This window comes from Pogonomyrmex barbatus, unplaced genomic scaffold (assembly GCF_055798465.1).
Source record: "Pogonomyrmex barbatus isolate J1 unplaced genomic scaffold, ASM5579846v1 scaffold6, whole genome shotgun sequence".
NCBI classification, from domain to species: Eukaryota; Metazoa; Arthropoda; class Insecta; order Hymenoptera; family Formicidae; genus Pogonomyrmex; species Pogonomyrmex barbatus.
In genome coordinates this window covers 8,744,109-8,765,042 of record NW_028297160.1, presented here as the reverse complement: position 1 = coordinate 8,765,042, position 20,934 = coordinate 8,744,109, and the positions used below count along the sequence as shown (strand labels likewise).

Here is a 20,934-nt window from a genome sequence, read left to right as displayed (position 1 = left end):
AAAGATGTTTCCGCAAAATTAATTTTCGCACGCAAGTCGTTCTTATGTTTTCTCTCTTTTTCTTAGTCCGCAAATAATTTAAATAAAAAATATTTTGGATATTTGGGAATGTCTTGAAACACACATAAATACATATACATATAAAATATACATATGAAATATACATATAAAAAGGGCATCGAGCAGGATATTTTTCAAACAAAATATAAAAATTATGTTTGAAAAATATCCATCTCTTATATAAGTACATCCGAGAATTTTTAATACATTTGACATTTTATTTAATTGTTTTCCAGTGTATGCTGAAAAAAATTGCTAAATAATAATACTGAGAAAAATATTTATGCAGGCGAGATTTAATTATTTATGTGAGCATACGATGTAATTTAGTACGATAGAAACAAGAAAGTGTGAATATTTTTTTAACGTTTACATTTACGTTGACGTATAATATATAATTTAGAGCAAGTATATATTTAACATCTAGTAATAAAAATCAAGAAGTTTTAATAAAGTTTATCTTTACATTTGTTATAATTTATTTTTTCTTTTTTAAGTACTACTTGTCGTAAGGATATATCGTCGTAAGGATAATTTTGCATTTAATTCACGTAATTACAACTAGGTACACTTTAATTCGATGTACGATCAAATAGTTTTACTCGCTCTATTTAATCGAGTAGCCAAGTTAGTTGCCAACATTGAACGCATTCCCGATATTACTAAGATACTAATTATTTGCTGTCGGCCGAGTGGGGGTTGCTTTATCCTCTTGTATATGAATGGGTACAGCGCGTTCCTGCCTGCCCGCGTACTAACCGCATAGAGGGTGGTTTCGGATGAACGCTCGGGATATTGCTTGCGTTATTGAGCGTGTTAATTGATATTTCTTTCGTTCGAATTTATTTTTAAAACGCAGAGCGGCTGGAAGCTTTCCCGCCTCCGGGAAATTTGCGTTTTCCTGAAACTGATAATAATATATATCGTCGATATATCATTATACCTTTGTCCTTTGTGTTCTCGCACACTGACGCCAAGTGCTGACGACAATTAACATTTTTACATTATTTATTCACTTTTGTAACTTGCTCCCGCGCGATCACGCGGCTGAAAATAATTCGCGCACCCCGTTTTCCTTTGTACTAATTATAAATAAATATTTCACACAACCGTGAAAAAAACGGCTCGGCCAACGATATTATATAACAATTTTCGCCGACCTCGCTACCTATAATTAACTTCCTTACGTTATGCGTATACGTATTTATTTCAGCAATCGCAATGTGTTTTTTCACATCTTATTTTAATATATTTTCTCTTTTATTAATAAGAGGATCTGTTGCTCAGAACATAGAAAAATATTAACCATTCATTTCGCAATATGCATGTAATATGTTGTATAATACAAAATAAATCTCGTTCCAGTACCATTGGTGAAAGATATTATATTAGTTATTTGATACTGTTGGATGTATGCAATATTGAGGAGAAATTAAAATGAAAAGACGGATCAATAGAAAGTTATTGAGCAAGATTCGAGAGAACGAAATCTAATCGTGATGCACATATACGTTGCTCATTATTTTATTGCCTTATAGCACAAAATTACTTTTATTAGTCTGTCACTTTTATGACATACATATGTGACATTACTTTATCATATCCTTAAATAAAATTAAAGTTCTGAGTTCCAAATTTATCGTGATCAATACAAATTAGAAGATGTAATAAAATTAATATCTATAGTAACGGATTGTACGGGAGCATTTTAAACGATCAAGATATAACTTGGCTGCCTATGATCAACGTCTGGTTAACAACAAAAATGCGAGTAACAGTAATAAATGCTATTATCGGACATTGTGACAATCGTTTGCGAGCAGCACTCCAGTAACGCGAATGTACTGTCCATTTAATTTCTCGGCAAACAATGGGATGATTACGCACCGATTATATTGTGTCAGAGGACAGAGAGATGCGCTGGGAATTCCATGGTCAATCGTTCTATTAACTGCAACAAAAGTAACGAGCAATCTTAATTGTAAATCAAAAGCAAATTTTGCGTCGTTAGGTGCACATGTAACATGTATAATATAAAAGGTAATGTCAATGTCAAGAAATTCCAAGAAGAATTGCATTGTAACTTCAGTAGGACATCAATTACGCCAATTTATTTGTAATAAAATAAAATGTAAAAAATAAATGATATTAATAATAAATATTTTCAAAATATTTCTAAGCTTTTTAACGTTTTATTACGATAATTTCGTCAATTAAAAGGAATTGGTGGATTTATATATTTTTTTTCCTTTTTGTATAAGTCAATACATTTGTACAGTTGTAAAATTGAGGCGATACAGGATATCTCTGTACAAATTTTTTTCCATAAAACGTTAAGAGTGCTCGCGTGCTTTGAGAAAGACAGTGAAGTGAATACGGTGGATTTAGCTGCACGAAATAATGCCATCAATATATAAAAAGACGACCCGCCGCTGCCCGGTAATAGAAACCGATTTGTCAGGGTGCCTTTACATTTCTACGCAGCGAGTTTCGCATCCGATAACCCGTTTTATCCCACGGGAGCCCCGTCCATATCCTCCTACCACCTTACCCATCCCGGCCAACAAGTCAGGGAATCACGAGGGCACCCTCTTTTCGGATCCCGTCGCACGACGTGAGTGCGTGTCCGAGTGCGTCTACGGCCGCTTCCGATTTCATCTTTCTTGCCTAGAAAGTCGAGAGTAGATAGGGAATCTTGTAAAATGGCCCGATGAAAGACAAATATTACCGGGGATCACCGGACGAAAGGCGCGATTTATTTTGCGGGATTCTGCATGGTGACAATCGCGAAGAGATTCCGACGGCTACGAAATATACACGGATTTAGAGCCAGTTACAACATGGTTGAAGTTGAGGCATTGCCGAGCGTAACTATGTCGCCTGATCCTGTCATGATTAACAACTCTCACTGTGAAATAACATTTTATAATACAAATAACATTTGCCTTCCGGTTATGTAATTATTAAAATTCTACATTATTGTTCTACATTATAGTTTTATTGCATTATTTTGTTTTTGCATATCCCTTATAAAATGTGCAAATCGTACGTAGATGTAGTACGTTTATCAAACTGATACGAAGTTAATACTTTGAACGAATTTAAGTGCATACAAATAAAATTTCCAAAATCCGGACGAAAAAATCGTAATACACTCTCGTGAATTCGCGGAGCACAAAGAGCCACCGATTCAATGCAGGGGAATGCGCGCGTATTCAGAAATCGGAGCATATTTTCGTTGCACCCCTAAAAAGAGAACAAAGGATTCTGGTGAAAATACGGGGGGAGAGAAAGAGAGGAAAAAAAAAAGAAAACGATCTCCGCGTCCGCACGTACACGCGCGCGCGCGCGTTAACCCTCCACCTGACAGAAAATTATAATTACGAGCCGCGAGGCGCGTTCGCGCGGCATAAAAACTTAAAGCAGTGCCACTCGTCGCGCCATTCGGTATGCGTTTCGCGGCTTGGCTCGGCTCGGCTCGGTTCGGCTTGGTCCAGCTCGGTTCGGCGCGGCCGGACCGGCTGTTAATTGAAAACTACCGAAAAGCACAATTGCGCGAGAATTATTTCTATTCATTAGCCGGATGGTGTTGCTCGTTCGCCCGCCTGTTCGGCCAGCCGCCGAAAAACTTTTCCTCGGCCAGCCGCTTTTTTTTCCCACCCCCCGCCGTCGTTCGGCGCCGCACCCCTCCCCGCGGCCTCTATCCGACTGGTCACGCGTGGCGTAATTATGTAACATAAATACAATCCCTGCCGCGACGTAATTTTTGCGGTATAAGCTCAAAAGCTCGCACCACCCTCCGCATCACCCCCCGCCAACCTAGCGGCACGTATGGCGGCGGAGACGGCGGCAGGCCCGGCTCTTCGCGGAGGGCTTTTTCAGGAACGCTTTCGCAAATCAATTTACGGCGTAACGCCGGCCGTTCTCATTGTCCGCGGTGGTATCCAACGGCCACCTCGTGGCTAAACCTTTTGTAACACCGGCGGCCATTGTTGTGACAGAAAATTATATCGTAATACTTATTTACGGTGAACATTCCGGCAGCCCGGACCCCCTTTGTTGGCTCTTGTCAAGTACCGAATGTAAATGCGTTTGTAATGCCCAGCCACGACCCTCGACTCTCTCCTCGGATTGTAGATTTTGTTTGATAATTATATACGCGATCGTATTTCGAGAGGGAATGATCCTCGACGTCGCGTCGATCACTCGCCAGCGCGACCGAGCGCGATTTTCTGGACGAATTTCCATCGTCGTCGCGTGTTATTTTTACGATGCGAGAACGCTCGCGCATTCATCCGCGCATCCTACCACTCAGCGAAAATATTTTCATACTTCAAAGATAGCGAATCTCAGCGGGGATGACGCTTTCTTTTTTCCAGGAGGTTGAGATTGTTGCCGGAGTGATTTATGGTTTGCATGCAGTAATAATTATCAAGTGTGGATATTAAAATTTCTATTTGAATGTGGATAAAATTCTTGTAAGCGTAAATTATTATTTTATTTCAAGTATTATTAAATAAATATTTATTATATAATAGTTTTATTTAAAATGTAATATACATTTATTGTTATTTATTTCTCTTAAAAAATCAAGTGCATTGATTACGTACATATTTCTAAACACAACGAACGCTTTTATAAAAATATTTTATATTCGCATATCGATAAAATAATTATAAATAATTAAGTGCTTTAATTGTTGGTAAATGTGTCTGCAAACATTTTGTTAGGCATGTCGCGAAACCTCGATCTTATTTTTACACGATTTAGGTGTGATCCTGAATAAGCCCAGCACCGGAATTGCTCGAAAGACGCTTCTGGGAATTCCGAGGGGTATTTTTACCAGTCAATGAATTTACAGCCCTTCTTTAGCGAGTTCACCCTTAACCGCTTAACGAGAACTGCTTCGCGGCACGTGAGAAAAAAAAGCTAACCTGTTCGGTAGACGGTGGTAGGAGGCGTAAGCGGTCTTGAGGGGTGAATTAGCGCGAAATAAGTGTAGAAGAGAACACTCGGGACCGCCTTGGCGATAGAAACGAACACGTCGTGTGTATGTGGCTACACATACACACGACACACAGGCATGCGCGCGCGCGTATGTGTCGGACGCTGTCGAGCTCCATAAGAACATCGCGAGGGTGAGTCTTTGGAAGAGATGGCTGGGGTAGGTGTGGTACGCTACGGTGGGCGGAAGCGAGAGGGCGGAAAACGACGTAACGCGCATAAAGTAAATTGCCGCGAAATCTCGGCGAGTCTCAAGAACGGCGGTGGATAAGCGAAACAAATAAAATAAGAACGAGCACGAGCCCGCAGGAGATAACACGAGAAGGGGTAAAAAGGGCACGTGGGTAATATGATTTAAGACCATAAGGTATCGCGCATTCAAAACACAGCGTGGGCGGTTTCCTTTCAGCAAAATTTTTACACCCTGGTGGCGTGAAATATATTCGGACGATCAAATTTAAATTCCTTCTAAACTGTAATTATTACTAATCACATATGTGCTAATTTTATATACAATTAATATAACTGATATTGATATATAATTTTTAAATGGTTATTATAATTATAACAAAATTGTTATTTAAATGCTCTGTAGTTTTGTAGCTCCTCCCAGGATATGAAGAATTTAATTTTGAATAACGCATAAGTCATTTCATTTAATTAGTCTTTTCTTTACGGTGACCAACTTTTCAACGTATCGCGACGTACGTTACCGCGCATAATTACAATGTAAGTGTTCCACTTTCCATCCTCGCAAAGCTTGTCGACAAGACTCCCAGGACTCGGTACGGAAGGGGTAACGTCCCGGTAACAAAGGCGGCCTCGAGGACTTTCTGTCACGTGTCGCGCGCAAAAAACTAAGAGCCCCATCTCGCGTGCGTGGGGGAGGGAAGAGGTTCGCTTCAGGGGGAGCCCTCGAAAGCAACCGAAAAGAGATTTTCGCAGCGTGGGAGAAGGCGCAGACAGAGGAGACAAACGCGGAAAGAAACGGATGGTACGAGCGGACGGACGGGCGGACAGACAGACATGCGGGAAGGAATGAAAATAATAATACCCTGTGTGGCCGTGGGCCATAAGTGTCAGCAAGGAAGGAAGACACGGCGGCGGGAAGGAGCACGTTGAATTTGTCATATGTAAGTCTCACAACCCCCCCCCCCCTGCCTCACCCCCGTCACGCACACGCGTGCGTAAACGACCGTCGCCTGACGTGTCGTCCGCGAGGATTATTTCGGGAAGGCTTCGGGAATCGAGGGGCCGAGATTCCTTTGCGACGCTGTCGCACGTCCCCTCGCTTGTCCAACCCCCTCTTCCCATGTGATTGTAACGGGTGAGAAAACGTCTCCGGGGTATATCGAGATGCTGTCACCGAATTCTTCTGCTACTGCCTCTTCGAATCATGCGTGTTGCGCACATATGATTATATTCTTTTTCATTTTGTAGATTTAGAATTCCATTTTTGAATTCTCATCTTTCGTTGTCCATTTTATATACTAATATCAATCAATTGTCACGAAAAGATGGAAAAAAAAATCGTAATTTTTATAAAAGTTACTTAACCGGTATTATTATGTAACTTTTTGAAAAACTTTATTATGAAAATAAAATATATTTAATTTTGTAGTGTTGATTCTACGTCGAGGGCGTTACATCAGTTTTTCATTCCAGATTTCAAAAATTATTTTTGACCTCTCAATTGTACCAAAAGCATCGCCATCAATCACACTCATATTATTCATATTGTTACATTTGTGTAAGCATCGATGGGCATTTGATTTTTCGCGATAGACGCGCACAGACGTACTAACGTTGATTCAATTGCGGTTTCCCGTAAACAAGTGCATCGTTTTATTATTTATCGCCGTTATTCCGGCCACTTAATCAAAAATATATTACGGGCAATACCTCTCAACGTCTGACATTTTCGATGCCCGGCCATACGAGCGCGAATGATTTCATCAACGCATTATTAAGTGGGCTTTGATTTTCGATCCTCATTTTGCAAACCAAGCTCTTTGTTGCCTACCAAGCTCGTCGTAAACGTCACAGAGAACACATACCTGTCAAATGAAAATATTCTATTTGCGAAACTATTACTCTAATCATAGGTATTGCATATTTGCTAATTATCAGACCCGTTGTTCGCTAGTATCATACATTATATGTTCTGCACTTGGTAAATTCAATTCTGTTCCGCATAACTCCATCGATTGCGGTGGAACGCGCGCCGAAAATTTGCACGACCGCTCGCACTTTTTGCGCTACCAAAAAATTAACACCCCCCAAAAAAAAGAAAACCTTCGCGTTCGCGAGCGCGAATAATACAACTGACGATTCGGCAAGGATCGAATCGCGAAATTTATTGTTGAAAAATATGCAATTGGCTTTTTTTTTCTCTTTTTTTGATTGTGTTTAACGGTGCTCTCTAAGCGGCTTGCATTGTGGAAAAACGTTTACATTTCTATCGGGTATTTTAGTGCCAAGGTAAAAGGTGGAAAAATAAAGATCGAGTAGGCGAATCGTATACGTCGTGGAGAATGGAGTTAGCAACACGAATGCGCGCATACCGATGCGTGTATACACATGCGGATACGGATGCAACGGGGGTTGAACAAATGAAGTAGATATGACATAATGATTTCGAGTGCGCGTACGCCGAGAATTGTTGCTAGTCGGTCGGATCCGCGATTCACCTTGTTCGTTGCAATTTTCATTCCTGTCGATGCGAACAATTACAATTTGATCTCGTGGTGAAAACAAACATTACATTTCGCTTCGCGGAAACCCGATTAAACGTATTAATGATGATTTAAACTCCGCGATTTACATCGATCGCGATTAAATGTGCTTCACTTGCCTAAACTTTTGCTCGCGACTTTATTGTTTGTTGGATATGTTATAAATATTATACGATGTAAAATTCAAAGATGATTACAATGAAGATTATGCGTATAATTATTCCGTATTTTAATTTTAAGTTGAATTTAATCAAGTTGAACTTTGATTTCCATGTAAATTCAAGTTGTGACAAAATATCTGTGACGAAAAAGAGTATCCCTCTTAGATTACATATATGTGTATAAAATGTTTTATTATCGGATAACGTTAATAGCATATTCTGGAGATTAATTGAAGCTGGAAATCGCAATATAACAGGTATTGAAGTCACACAATAATTTTTGAGTTATATGCGATCAAAATTGATCAATGGTATCGCGTAAAGTTTGCGTTTAGCTGCCTGTGCTCAGCTTGCGCATCGATTTCTCTGTCGTCTGTTATTGATTTTCGTTGCTCAGGTGATGTTGATTTTTACTACTCAGCTGATTTGGTTTTTGGATTTACTTATGTGTATATAATAGCAATCAAGTGATATTGCTATCAAAATAATTGCTATTATTATTAGTATAAAGTGCTACGTGCAAATTGCAGATTAAAGATTGTTAAGTTTTAGACTAAGTTGTAGATGTTAAATTCTGTAAAGGAATTTAGAAAAAGGATGAGAAGAAAAATAAAATAACACAATTTATTATTTTATTATATATTTTTATTTAACACGTTTTCTTTCTATGATTGTAGGATACATATACATATATACGATATATATATATATATATATATATATATATATATATATATATACACATTTGTCTTTTATATATTTTATTAATATTTGGACAAGGCAAAAATAACCAATATATAATAATTGGTAATACGTTCTGAAATTACGATATTGCGAAAATTATCTTTAAAGACTCAAACGACAACTTAATAGGATATGGCTTCGCAGTAATTGCTACAAAAACATTAGATCTCTCTTGCATGAATCGACCATGAACCATAATTATACCCTCTAGATCAATAAGCTCTTATTATGCTTACACATCGGCACAAATGAGGCTACCGCAAACAGATGTACAGTTTGTGTGTTTGTTGAGACATTTCCAACAAACATAATGCTATTTTTATGATTCAAGCGATTCTCTCCTTTTCTAGAATGCTATTATTTTGCAATTTGGAAAGCACACATTGAAGATTATTTTATGAAAAGGCATCGTAGCTTGTCCTTTCAGTCTCAAGATTTAACATCGGTTATTTCTTCTTATTCTATATTTATTATACATTTGTTGTTTCTAAAATAAATAATTATTGTGGCGAATAACAATCGTTCATGTGGTAGATATTATATGTCAAGGATATCGTTTGAATCGATGAAACGATTGACCAATTATGATTGGATATTTTGTTCATCACTGTGACTGGTTTTCACCTACGCGAGTAAACCGATACGTTTGCAGTATACAAACGTAGCGGTGGCGATGGTGGTTTCGCTATGGTGTAGTTGTATACGTGTTGCGGCGCGTGTGGCTGTTCGTTTCTCCTACCTTCTTAGCATCCCTTTGGCGCCCTTACACGGTAAACAACTATCGTACCTACCCTATGCAACCGGTGTTAACCGAGGGTTGTGCCTGCCATTTTTGAACTATTTTTTCTTATCGAGGAATGAGCAAATAAACTGTTTTATTGATTGCGTGTTTATTTCAATAGTGCTTGAACTCGTTAATCATTTTTATTTGTTGCATGTTTTTTTTTTTTTTTTTTTTTTTTTTTTTTTTTTTTTTTTTTTTTTTTTTTTTTAATAAACGAATGATAATTTTTATTATCTTCTTATATTTTATTACAATCCAACAATTTCATTTTTGACATTCCGATAATGCATGAAATTTTTAATACTTTCCTTATATAATGAAATAATTTGCTTTTCTTGAATTAGTGATTTATCTAATACAATTATTTACACAGCAATAATTTTATAAATAAAGCAATGAACAATGCATTTCTCTTAGACTCTTCTAATTGTGTTATTGAAAATCGAAAAATACAATTTTGACGTTTGCGGATTTCACATCTTTTTTTTTTTTTACAAAGTACGAAGGTGCCTTTGGAAAATTTAAGAGCTCATGTAACATTATATTCGCTTGTGAATCAGCTTTGACATTGAAACGAGTTTGGTGTTTCGAGCTTTCTCTTTTTGATCTCTTGTGCTTCCTGCATTTCACTGTAAACAACAGGCATACCCACCCTGGACAGACATCGCCCCGACCCCGAGCGAGGCCTCCCACTTGCAAGGTACCACCCCTCATCAGTCGGTCTGTACAAATATACTATTGTATTGATCCTATACCTTTTCCACCCGCTACGTTCCTTTTGTTTCCCGGGGATCCTCGTTTTACATTTTAGCCGCTTCCGCGAAACAACTAATGTGCACCGAGTGTGTTGACAGTAACTGTCTCGCTATTGTTGCACCCTCTCGACTCGCGCTCTACACCCCTCGTGCCCGTTCGTATGCGCGGAGGAGGGTGACGGCGGATCGTCGTACCGTGTACAGAGCCCGCGGGGCTCTTCCGTTCGATTCTTCCTACGTTTTGCGATAAATCGACTCTCTCTCTCTCTCTCTCTCTCTCTCTCTCTCTCTCTCTCTCTCTCTCTCTCTCTCTCTTTCCCCGGCGCACCTGAAACTTCGCGACGCTTATATATTGGGAATCGAAATAAAAAAGGAGGGCGAGTCGAAAAATCGGGATTGATATCTGCCTCGATTATATCGTAATTGAGTCAACCGAAGATATTTATTATTATTGATGTTTTCGTTATTATACCTTTGATAGGATTATAAGGTAATTATATGAATTCTTATGGAATAATGAATCGCTTAAAATTAATTGTGATTCTAATTGTACAGAACAACATTATTTTCTTCTTGCACACGTGAAACATCGTTACATGCAATATATTTTTGATTTATGTCTTCTCATCTCCGAGAGGAATATCCGAGTGGATGGAATAAGAATATATAAATGAACATAAAGATCGATTTGAAGCTATTAACAGAAAACAAGCGACAGAAAATAAATGACAGAAAATTCCGTTATTAAGAGGCGAGAGAAGTTAAGTAAAAATGCCATGTTACAGATCGACTTGCGTCTAAAACTCCTGTGCTGTTGATCACGTCGCGAAATGGCGATTAAAAGATCAGCCTGTTATTTTAGCGAAGGACGGAATATTCACGGGGCTTAATTAAGGCGCGCCGCTAAAAATTGTTTACCGGTTGCGCTTCTCCGGTCGCGTTGCCGAAAATCGAACGCGGGAAAAAAAATTCCCCTCCGTGTAACTTCTAATTTCAGAAAGCCACAACGGTATTTTCGAGGCGTCGGTTGTAACCGTTCCATGAAATTAGTTTCGCGGGGAACTCTATTTCGTTTCCATCGTATCACTCCGTGCCGAACATTCCGGATTTTCGCGCGATCATAAACTCGTGCATACGATGCATACCCAAATTGCCTGTGTGGCTCGATGCACATGGTACAGGGCAGTGCGGGCGAGCGCATATTATTCGTTTAATAATCGATAGAATCACGTCATCGCGTGCACACCTCGCCGCATATAAAGCCCCCTCTGTAGTCTTACTTCGCGGCTCGACGCGGCGTTAATGCACGTTACGTGCTGTTGTTGCGAAACACGCGGCGAAAAGCAATAAACGCATTATGCATCGCGGACGCCTATTATCGAGGAGAATGCGATCGCCTCTCAGCCGAGCCGGCGGTAGCGTCGAAAAACTAGGACGCGAAACATATTCTCGAACGATTACGAATAGCGATGTTATTTTCACTGATTACACAGTACCGATAATGATTCCTAGAAATAATAAAGGAACGGGTTGTTTTAGCGAAATTTTTTGAAAACTAGAAATTGTGATAATTGCTTGTTGCTATAACCGTTACACACGTAATAATAAGAGAAACACGATGTTATCATCATTTTTATTTCTAAAGTACAATGTAGAAAAAGACAAAATGTAATAAAAGTTTGTCTAAAAAATAAGTATCTGATGCAATAGTGCGTATAAATTTACTTTTTTCATTTATATTAATTAAACTTGTAATAAACTTTAAATATTTTTTATAGCTCTATATACTTTCTTGACAAAGGAATGACATTTCTCGTAGATTTTGTTTTGTTTTCTTTGATAAAATTACAATCTCTAAAATATTATATAGAGTAATGGAAACATATAATTTTTGATAAATAATAATTTCTCAACATACAAGTGACATTCATTTTTTATAAAAATATAATTTATTTATTACGTAACTATCATTGCGAATATTATTTGTGAAGAACATGTATGCGTGTCTTGCATATTCCACCGATCACGTTTTGTAGCCGTACGACTTGATCCTTTCAACCTCGTTTCATCCGCGCCACCCACGTGCTGGTAACCACCCGTGCGCTTGCAATTTCGCGCGTCGCGACGCATCCGTGAAAAATAATTCTTCGGGTGGATGAGCGTCGTCGCATCGCGTCGAAATCGTCGACGTGCCGGGATCAGCCGGTTCGTCGCTAGTTCGTCGCTAGATACTCGCGAAGCATTCATTCGCGCGTGGTGGACGAGGGCCGCGTGCGTACGCGCGCGGGCATACATGCAAACAGGTATCGTAACGATCGTAACGCATCGAGGTCGAAGTAACCGGCAAGGTAACGAGCAAAAAGGATTGCACTAACGAAGTGCCTGACGGGTAACTTGCTCCGGGTCCAGGGCAATAATGTCCCCCGCTGGTAAACTCGTGTTTGCACAACTCTTTGTCCCAGAAGTACGCGCGGGCTCTCCCAGCTCTCCCAGCTCTCATACGCGATATATGTGCGTGTGTGTATGTGTATGTGTGTGTGCGCGCGCGCGCGCGAGAGAGCAGCGTCCGATGCGACGTGCGCACAAAGAGGCGAAGACACGGACGAACGGCCAACGACTCCTGCCCTCGTGCCTCTCCGAACCTAAGTTTTTTTTTAGTTGTTGTATGCATAATAGTGTTAGGATTCATTAGCAATCAGAGATGGGTCGGTCGGTCTGGCCGGAGGATTGTTTACCGGTGTCCAGCCGTTTCACTCACGCCTCTTACGCCTCGGCGGCTGCAATCTCCTTCTGCTGGATGTCCTCCTGCTGTCCAGCAGCGCTGCAACTGTGAGAATTCAAAACTCGATAGGCGAAGGAACGACGGCATTGGCCCCCGAATTCCGCGACCTGTCGGAAAATCACTTATAAATTTTCTTATATACGAGATTTTTGAAATGAGGAGATTCCACTTGGAATCTCGGCGGACGATGAGATTGCATAATCGGATAATTAGATTATGCAATAAACGGAAATTGCCGCAAAGATATATCTGAAGATTTTTTTTTTTTTTTAAATAGAAATACGATTCACGCTGTAAGTTATCATTATCTCGACTGATATACAGAAACTTACAAATAAATGTTGATATCAAATGTTATTAATAACAAATAAAATATATATTATCTGGGATCAAGTTTGACATGAGACTACATATTTGAAATTTAACCGAGAAATAAGTAACATCTCTTAATTTTAATTTCAAAGATCTTAATCTAACTAATCTAGTGATAAAAAAATCAACAAATCTTTATTATAAAATTTATATAATATTCTCTTGAGTTATTTAAAGTACCCATACACGTGGTATGATAGATCGCGTTTCACAGCGCGGGTTGCGATTATAGAAACGTTACAAATCGATAAATTACTGTCAAATAGCTAGTTATTAGAGACCGAGTATAAATTTATTCGGTCGTATGCATTTAATTGAAACGGATTGACAGGCGCGAGGCGAGCGGAACTTTTCGCGCGACGATGCGTAATTTCCATCGCGCGCGATCCGTGTCCGGTGGGTCGCGCATGAAGAGGTGCGATGGTAGCGGAAAATCGCTCGCGAGTCTATTTATAATTTCGTCTCATTCATTCGGAAAACAATCAAACGCGCGGTGCGAGATCGTGCGGAACGCGCGGTGCGGACGCGTTACCGATCGCGAAGGTAGGATAAAAGCGACAATGAAAATACACTCGCGGCAAAAGCGACAGGCCGCGCGAGATAGCTTATGCTTCCGGGAAAGTGGCGAAGGTTGTCAGTTTAACTCGCGCCATCACTTTAATGTCGCCTCGTGGTCTGTTTAGTTTTGCCGTCCAACTCGCGCGGCGAGTGTCGTGCCCCGTCGTTCGATGGCCGGCACAAACACGAAGCACGAAGTAGCGCGAACCGACGAAATCGACGAGCAAAATACGACGCGATGATAATCGTTCCTTTGACTCGAGTTTATTCGTGCGCCGTTCCATCGAGATGTTTATTTGACGAGCAAAGTGGATGACGTTATCCGCCGTCGATTGTACTGCTTTTTAAAGTTCGCAAAAAAATTGGAAGGACAGTTTTTTTTTCCCCCCGCAGAATAATAACGTACATTGTTGGCCAATACGTACGACGCAGTCGGACATTAATTAGATGATTTATGGTCAATTATGGATTACGCTAGACATTTTTGAAGTAATATTATCTGAAAGTTAATAAGGAAAAAAGCTTCAATAGGTACCAAATATGGTAATAGGAATGGGAAAAGAAATTGAAGAAAGAATACTATTAATTTTATAGAAATACTGAAAAAACAAATTTCTTTCTAAATTTTCATTAAATTATAATTGAAAAGATTTGAAATTAAATATTAATACTATACTTATTCTTCAAAAGACTTATTAATTAGACAAAAAAAATATCCTTTTACGTAATGTTAATTTTTCCAAGTAATGTGTAATTCTGTTCTTTGTTACAGAGTTAATCATTAATGAAAGTTAAATCATTAAAGTAATTTAGCAAGCTAATCGAATATATGCATTCACAGTAAAATATTATTTGCCGTTATAACGACGTAACAAAATTTCCTTATAGCTACAACCATGTATGAAATCATCGGAAAAACTCGCGAGGGAATATTCGCTTTGACCCACGAACAGCGTCATTTTTTTTGCGATGGTGGATATTATCCAGAATTACTGCAACAGTGAAAGATAAAATATGCAGCCGAGTTAGTAAATGCCGTCCATTATAAATAGGCGTATGACACGAAGCCAGAATAAATATCGCGATATCCTATTTCCGGCGCTCGATCCCCGGGATCGGTGTTTATTTTATTACTTTTTCATGAGATTTCAGTGAAGTGTAAATACCGTGGAAAATGCAGGAACACAAGCGACTAAACATAACGATTATAAGCGCCCGAGGCCTCGATGCACCATGGCTTGTTTTCAATGCAGTTGCATTGAACTGCAGCTGCATTCCAGTTCCATGCCTCATCCCCATCGGGACCGTTCGAGCCGGAACTACGCACTTTGTGAAATGTCATGATACCGATCTAAAATGAGAAAAATGCATCGACCAACACGATGAATTACGCATCGAATCATTGCAATTACGGCACGTGGAGAAATTTTTTGCATCGGTCGCCGAAAATTTGTGCGTAATAAATAATCTCGTCAGAGTGCGCGTGTATGGCCAGGGTTAAGTATTTTGAAAGTAAAATTAAAAGAATGATTAATTGCGTTTGATTCATTCAAGTGTGTATAAATATTTTTTCCACAGTTATTAATTTTATACAAATATAATTTTATATTACTATTCGCGATATTGTTTTAAAATAATGAAGTTAATTAATTTATTTGGTCATATGTTCTAGGCAAAAAACAGTATCTAAGTATATATGTAGCAAATATCCTCACAAACATTGCGGTATAAATTGTTTGTTACGGTATATAGTGAAAACGTTTACAGCGGTTTGTTTTCTTTCGACTTTTCAATAACTAATCGATGTTTCACATATGAACTACTTTAGTAAAACGAGGAAACAGTTCGTCTAACCAAGGATATTACACAAATTTTTTTTCACAATATTTTTGCCTCCTTTTCGATGTAACAGATAAAAAAAAATCTAAATTATTATAAAATCATTTTATGGATTTCATTTTGACATTTTATTAAAATATTATGAAATATTTTCATATAAATTTTGAAAAATTATTATTATATCTAGGTTTAAAGTGTGAAATTTTATAGTCTAAAATTTTATCATAAGATATACTTTTTATTATTACATTATTTAATATTAAATCAGTATTATAAAAAAATATTTATTATGTGTTATTTATTTTAAAAAATAATTATATAATAATTGTTTTAAATAATAATTATCTTACTTCAAAGTAACATGGGTTTTTTATTTGCTCTACGTTATAAATTTTATAAATTCGATTTTTATGTTTTAATTGTAAATAACATTTTGCTATTTAATTTGATTAATGAAGCTCTTACTCTAGATGTTATATCATCATTATCATTATAAGAACATGTGTTATTATCTTTATACTTTTAGGATAAATTTTGTTCTGCTAACATTTTTTCAAAAATTAAAGGGATCATGTGTTTACATCATGTGTAAACATTTATAAATCACAAAATAATTTTTAAAAACGGTAAATATAAAATATAGTTACATATAAAAATATAACATATAAAAAATGTAACATATTTATGAAGTATGTTATAAATGAGAAAAACGATGAAGGAGACAGTATAAAAAAGGTAAAAAGCATCGCGTGACGTAAGCAATAATAACGAATATAGAGAACAACTATGCCGTCGCCATAAGACGAGGATGGTAAAAAGAAGCATTTTGGTCAAAAAGGGGTAGAAACGTAGAGAGGTGGCGAAGATAATTTTCAGACATTAAAAATGATATCAGAGCGGAACGCCGCGGGCGAGGGATGAAACGGGCTGTTGCAAGCGGCAAGGAGGCTGAGACGGAGTAAGTACGGGTGGAGAAAAGTTGGTGTATAAACAGAAGTTACGTAAGTACATTACAAACTGTAATGGCGAATCGGAGCCGCTCGCCGCTTGGCCTGGCGAAAGTGGGCTCTTCAACCGCTCCCGAGAAAGCAACCCTCGGCATTTATTATGCTATATTGTTACAAGGAAATTGCGTTTTTATAAGTGAAGTCGCGTCGAGAGCGAGCCGCAAAGGGCGGCAGGTCTTTTACCCTGTCTTGCTATAAATTGCGAAAATATAATTGGACCGATTATTATCGAAAAGAGATGAATGAACGATACATCATTTGACAAAGGAGACAAGATATTTGCGTTTGTGTTTTACAATGCGCTTTACAACGCGATATTGACGAAAACACATAAATATAATTTTGCAAAACGCTTTCGCTACGTTATCGGTTGGATAATATAATAATACAAAGAATACTTTTAATTTCCTAATTTATTCAAAAAAATACGATCGACAAATAATATTTTTGATGATATTTAATTTGTAGGAATTATTTATCCTTTTATTAAATTCAACGCATTTGATGTAATTTATATTACTTTACAAATAAGACAAAATTTATTTTAAATTTAATTTTTCAGTTTAATATAAATTTTTATATCTTTGATTTTCCAGATAAACAGTTTCATTACTAATTGTTTTAAGGTGCTATGCCTTTATGTGATGGTTTATTATTCAAATGCAGTGCATTATTAAAATACCGTGTAAAAATGTCTCGTGCAGTCGCGGAATAGAATTATATAAAAATTAATATTAATTCGAATTAAAAAATAATTCAATGCGTATTATTGAAAATAATGTGTAAAACAATAAAGTCTTCCAATTACATCAAACGCGTAAATCTATTTTACTGATAAAAGTTCACATTATTTTCTGAAATAAAATTACAAGTTTAGAGATTTTTATTTTTTAATAAAAAATTTTATACTATTATTTTATTATTACATGTTATAAGTAATATCTATTTTTTGTTCTAGAAAATATATTAGAACAATATAATAAAATATTAAATATATTATATATATATATATATATATATATATCATCTAATCCAATTACATTATTATAATCTAATATCAATTACATAACTGCTTCGTTCTAAGATATAATTTTTCGTGAAGAGCGAATAAACATAATCCGCGTAAGTTATAAAGCCAAAAAATATATTACTTTTTATAATATTATATTTTGACTAATTTTATTTATTTCAGAAAATATACATTTTTCGAGAAAAAAATGATAACTTGAAAATATTAAGAATATACAAATATAAATAATCTTAATAAAATAAATCTTTGAAAAGGGTGAAGTATGAGTCAGAATTTAAACTTCTGTACATCAATAACGGAAACGATGAACGTGGCGCACTTCCTTTGCAGACTCTGCATCCCTCTTAGAGGGATGGATAAAAGCACGGGAGTGACATAGGGGGTGAGAGAGGAAGGGGTGAACTTGGGTCGGCAGCATGTTGCACGATCGTAAACACTTTGCATATTTCCCGTTCCATTCGCGGGCCTTCCCTCCAACCTACGTACTGCCACCTTTCCAACGATCTTCTGTCTCCCTCCCATATACGCTCGTTATATAGCACCGGTTTGCAATTAGCTAAAATCGATCGCGTGAAAGTGCACGATGGTGGTCGACCATATAGGCCTTCTCCTGTGTATTTCTGGCGACGCACGATATCGGCCGTTCTTTTACGTTGCACCTTTCGCACCTTTCATTTTATAATAACGTGCAATTGCTAGTTGTTCCTAACGTTGTTTATGTCGCGTTATATCTTGGCTTGTGCGTTCGCATTTTATAATTGCAGTGGCTTTAATGAATGTCTCTTACGATATATAAAATTACGACAAGAAATACCGTTCAAGAATTTTCAAAAAAAAAAAATCGAGCTTGCGAGAGTCAAAGAGATTAGAAACTGGCGAGCGAATGGAGAGATATATATTTTAATGCATTTCATTGTATTCTACAAATACTTCGTTAATCATAAAAGTTTCATGGTTTGAAAAGGTGTTTATTCACAATTTCGAAATATTTTTCCTCGCCTGCACTCGCGACGGCTGAGTGAAACAATATGATAAATAAACGTCAAAAAGTACATGAAAGTATTATTCAGTAACTCCGCTACATTTAATAAAATCCCCCCGCTATCTCCGAATATCTGTAGCGCGAATATCAGCACTATCTCTAATCCCCTCATACCCCAGTCCTTTCCTTCAATCTCGAAGTTCTATCCATCCCCTCTTTCTCTCTCTCTCCCTCTCTCTCCCGTCCGCGCGCGTCTCTTACCGCGAAACTCGCCCAACCACCCGCCCTTCCGCCGTCCCCGCGAGGCAGAAAATCTGAGAGCGAGATAATTACGGTTGGAAGCGCGGATATTATTTAACCAACATTTCGCTGTGCAGACCGAGGGAGTGGATGAGCAAAGGGAAGGGGGGGGGGGTGGTCGGGCAGGGGAAGAGTAGTGGATGGGATCGGAGGAGAGCTCGGGGGTGTTCTTACACGAGCGGCCCAATCAAATATAACAGCGGTCGGTACAACACCGGCTAATATCGCGGCGCGGTGGAAATTCCTTCCGTGTTTTCAAATCTTCTCTCCCCTCCCTTTTTTCCCGAAGAAAAACACCCGATCGCCTGCATTTCTCGCGGCGGCGCGCGTTCAAATATTTTACTTCCGCCGGAAGAAATATAACCGAGACTTAATCCACGCTCCGCCTGCTCCAATACGCTCCGCAATCGGCAGACGTGAATGTTTTGAAAACTGACTGATTTCATATCAGCAGATTGAGAAAGCCGATATGCAAATTATCTTTTCTCGGTGGAGAGCCCAGAGAGGATCTAAACGTTTTATTGATTTCGTAATATTTTTATGTTGCGCTCTCCATTGATTGCATTGATTGCAATAAATTACTCGATATCATACATTAAATATTTTACATTTTTAAGATTTGGATATTTACAATCTACATGTATACTTACCCCTCTGCTTCTTGTGCGGGTAAAGGGTAAAGGTTGAGGATATTAATCAAATAGTAAAAAAAAATCAAATTTTCGCTTGTCTGTTCCTGGTTATTGTAACTCGAGAAGCTGGACGTAGGCCAATGTAGGAGTAACGCGGCAGCTATTTTTCCGCGGGATCTTGATATTCATGCTAGTTTTACTACTGACACGAAAGAACCAAGCCAATTTTATGCGGGCATCCCGTCGTTTGCAACATACGAGAAAAAGTCTAACAATAAGTCGAAACACACAGCGAAGAAGCGGCATTCATTTTATGAATAATTCATCGATCGTGGAAGGTATTAACGCACGGCACGAGCCGAACAGTAACATGTAAATGAAGCGATAAATTTTGCATGGACAGGTTGTGAAGTTCCTCGTAACCCCAATTTGGCACAGTTTCGCTATCTTTCCCCCTTTTTTTCCCCTCTCCCCGCGCGTGCAGATCGTTAGTGTCTGCGCTCGTAACTTCGGGCCACTTAGACGCACGCGTAAGGTAGATTTAAATAAATAGATTTTCTATGCCGCGCCGGGGTGCAGAATTTATATAGTGGAATGCTTGTCGGAATAATAATTTACGGGTTTCGATGTATAATCTTTCTCCAAGGTACAATCCGTCGTAAATGAACGAATGCTCGCGACTCGCAAATTGCACCATGCCCGCCATGTTAATAGCCGCTCCCGTGATCGCGCCGTTCTCTACGGCGTTCTATTCGGGTACAGTTTCATCCCACGGGACCATAAGGCTTATCCGCCAAGAAGATCGAGCTACCCGAACCCCATCAAAATCCGACAGAACTCTTCCAGCGTTTCTGACGCCGCCGCCAACCCCTTTCTCGAAGCATTTGCCGAGTAAAAGAGGAACGAGGTGGAGGGTAATGGTGGCGCGTTGCGGTTTTCAGCTTTTACGACCGAATTACGACTTTTCAACTATTTTTACGAGAGTTGTTTCAATTATTTCACCAATTTGCAATTAAGAGCACCGCGCACCACCCCCGCGGGAGTCGACGCCGTCGACGATAGGGGCCGCAAAGGGTTGGCGCCTCTCTCGAGCTTTATGGGGCTGATAATTTCGTGATTAGCCAATTAAAGGAAAAAAATTAAATAGCCGACAGGGATCGATTGCGGGATAAGTCTCAATCGTTAATAT

At 38.4% G+C, this 20,934-nt stretch overlaps 1 protein-coding gene and 1 long non-coding RNA gene across 22 annotated transcripts in view; one reads left to right on the top strand and one right to left on the bottom strand.

Moving 5' to 3' along the window:
• Window positions 1–20,934, top strand: part of FoxP (forkhead box transcription factor P) — a 276,092-nt gene that overhangs the window by 94,350 nt on the left and 160,808 nt on the right. The window lies entirely within an intron of this gene.
• LOC148935145 (uncharacterized) overlaps window positions 2,019–20,934 on the bottom strand; it is a 52,225-nt gene continuing 33,309 nt past the window's right edge. The window contains exons 2-3 of one of the 2 annotated variants that reach the window (XR_016140767.1): window positions 15,122–15,306; window positions 2,019–13,132 (exon numbers count right to left, since the gene is read on the bottom strand). This is a non-coding gene — a long non-coding RNA (uncharacterized LOC148935145). The other variant, XR_016140766.1, reaches the window with a different exon arrangement.